The following is a 3,229-nucleotide window of genomic DNA, read 5'->3' as shown; positions in this document are numbered from 1 at the left end:
AAATTAAGAGTCAGACATTTAACCAAATGAGCCTCCCACATGCCCCCAAGATTTCATTTTTTGATTGCTGAGTAATACTCCATTGTGTGTGATTGTGTGTGTGTGTATGTGTGTGTGTGTGCGTGTGTATGCCCTTGTAAAAGAACAAGTAAGAATATGACAGTAAATTTGTAGACAAGTCTTTGTTAATGTCCCTATAGTACATCAATCTACAGCATTCTGTAGTGGCAGTATTCTAGTGACTTTGCAACATACCATGGAATTTATTGAGAAAATCAGGATATTTTACATTGATGTCTCTTAGTTGATCTTTTATAATAATAAATATTTAAGTAAAAATTTTATATAAATAACACTATCGTATGTAGAAGAATACCACTAAATATACCATCGGATGACAGTAAAGAACAAACAGTGGTAGTGCTATGTAGAGCATTTAGGCAGAAATGACCTTGGGAAGAGCATGCTAATTCAGTAAAATGTGACAATATGTCAAAAACATCTATAACATCTATAACATTGACATCAATAATGAATAATAGGGTATATGAGTGAGTGGACAAATACATATTACTAGTATTGGATTTCTTCCAAACTAATGGATTATTGTGTAGAGAATCAGTATGATAAGGTAATTAATTGTTTTTTGGAATCAGAAACAAAGCAAAGTAAAACAAAACAAAATTTTGTTTGCATTTTAGATTCACCAATTCCTGGCTGTATGATCTTGGACAAATTATTTAAGCTCCCTAAACTTTATTTTCTAATCTATAAAATGGGAGTAATGGCTAAATCTACCTTATCAGAGTATCATAAAGATTAAATGGCATAACACTTCTAAAATATCTGACCATTCCTTGGCACAATGTAAGCACTCAATAACCATTAGCTGAAACTAATTCATAATAAATCCTCTAATATTGATTGGATAATGACTGTCATGAAATTTAACTTTTTAGTACCAATGATTAAATACATATTTTTTCTGCATGTGCATTTTCTTAGAAAAATTACAGAATTACAATTGACATACAATTAACAGTACATTTTATATTTCATAATTTGATAAGTTTTCACAAATGTATGCATCTGCAAAACCATCACTGTAATTATGATAATGAACACATCCATCACACGAAAGCTTCCTCAGGTCTGATTGTAAGCCCTTGTTCCTGACTCTTCCCCCCTTCCCATGCCCAAGCACCTACTAATATGCTTTCTGTCACTGTAGATTATTTTCCATTTTTATATGAATATAATCATGATGTATACTCCTCTTTTGGCTATACTCATTTACTCAGCATAATTATTTTGAAATTTATCCAATTTTTCTGTGTATCAATAAAGCATTCAATTTTATTGCTAAGCACTATAATATGACATGCTATAATTTTTTATGCATTCACCTGTTAAGTATCTGGGCTGTTTTCCGTCTTTGGCTATTATAAATAAAGCTGCTATCAATATCCATGTAAGCGTCTTAGAACGAGCAAATGCTGAGTCCTAGCCTCGCCACTGCGGCTGGCGGGAACGCTGACAAGCAAGAAAACCATGAGCACACACCCTGTGGGAGAGCGCGCTCGCCTCTGGCGCTACTCCAAACTCCCAGTGTAGGTCCTGGAGGATCACCAGGAGGTCCCGCCTTATATATACCGGGCCAATGGCTCAAAGCATCTTCCTCCCAGTAATATAAGTTTTGTGCATTTCGATTCACATCCAGACCTCCTTATTCCTGTGAATATGCCAGCTGACACTGTGTTTGACAAGGAAACACTTTTTGGGAAAAAATGGCGTTTTCAATTCAGTCACAAGCACTTTTCCTTGAAACAAGCATGGTACCTCAAAAGAATTAAATATTGAGAATTGGATTATGTCTGCAGTTAATGCTGGCCATTTTTCTCATGTTCTATGGCTTCATCCCACGTGGGCTCAGCAAATAAGAGAGGGCAAACATCACTTTTTAGTAGGCAGAGACACTTCTACTGCAACAATCAGGGTTACAAGTACAGATCATTACTAAGTGATGGTCTTTATGTAACTGAAGACCAGCTAGAGAACCAAAAACCTTTGCAATTGGACGTGATTATGGTAAAACCTTACAAACTGTGTAACAGCCAAGAAGAAAATGATGCAGTGTCTTCTGCTAAGAAGCCAAAGCTAGCAGTGGAAGATGCAGAAAACACTGCCTCTACTAACTGTGACTCTTATTCAGAAGGATTGGAAAAGGACACAGTGACACAGAAGAAGGGCCAAAATTCCCTAGAGCAGTCATGCCCATGCTTTTCTGAAAGCCAAGAATGCCAGACAACAGTAAGCACTGGGGAAATTCTGGAAATTTTGGAGAAAGGGGATGCATTTGTTTTAGATATTTACTTGGATTTTTTTTTCAGTCAAGAATCCCTTCAAAGAAATGTTCACTCAGGAAAAATACAAAATCTTACAAGAGTTGTACCAATTTAAAAAGCCTGATACCAACCTGACAGAGGAAGATTTGGTAGATTGTGTTGATACTCGAATTCATCAGTTAGAAATTTAGAAGCTTCTTTTGCTGATTTGTGTGATGGTGATGATGAAGAAACTGTACAGAAATGGGCTTCAAACCCTGGAATAGAATCACTAATTCCACTTGTATAGAGTTTGAGAAAATGGATGGAAGTACCAGACTATGAAATGGTTCACCAGGCTGGTCTAACCTGTGATTATTTGGAACTACCTCACCATATCATCACAGAACAAGAAATTGTTCTGTATATTATTCAGATATATATTCTGTATAATATTATGTGTATATATTCTGTGAAATATTCAGTCCATATATTTTTTACTGAAAAATTTACCAAAACCTACTCTCGTGACAATTGCAATGTCAAATCTGGATGATTACTGTCCTTCTGAGCAAGTTGACACCATTCAAGAAAAAGTCCTTAATGTGCTGAGCTCCCTGTATGGGGCTGTAGACATTCACCTGGTGTATTTATCAGAGTGTTCTCCATCTTGAAACAACAAAACACTAGGTTCCTATAACATCTTGATGCAATAACAGGGTTTTCATTAACTTATTATAAATGAGTCTTCCAGAGAAGACTTTTGTTTTCATATTAACTTTGTTAAAATCTTTCAGATAATTTGAATCTCAAACAGCTCTCATCAGTTGTTGAAAGATGACAATTATTTTGTCTACAATTTTTTTTTGTCTACATCAGGTCTACCCTCTCCCCCATTGATTGTT

The 3,229-nt window shown here is 35.5% G+C and overlaps 1 pseudogene; it reads left to right on the top strand.

Annotated features, from left to right (window-relative positions):
* The first annotated feature begins 1,551 nt into the window (after positions 1-1,551).
* On the top strand, positions 1,552-3,016 carry LOC145713759 (UPF0489 protein C5orf22 pseudogene; annotated as a pseudogene).
* Positions 3,017-3,229: the final 213 nt, after the last annotated feature.

The sequence above is a fragment of the Panthera onca genome, chromosome X (genome assembly GCF_046562875.1).
Source record: "Panthera onca isolate mPanOnc1 chromosome X, mPanOnc1 haplotype 2, whole genome shotgun sequence".
Taxonomy (NCBI): Eukaryota; Metazoa; Chordata; class Mammalia; order Carnivora; family Felidae; genus Panthera; species Panthera onca.
Note: the sequence above shows the minus strand (reverse complement) of the source record. Positions and strands in the feature narration are given on the sequence as shown.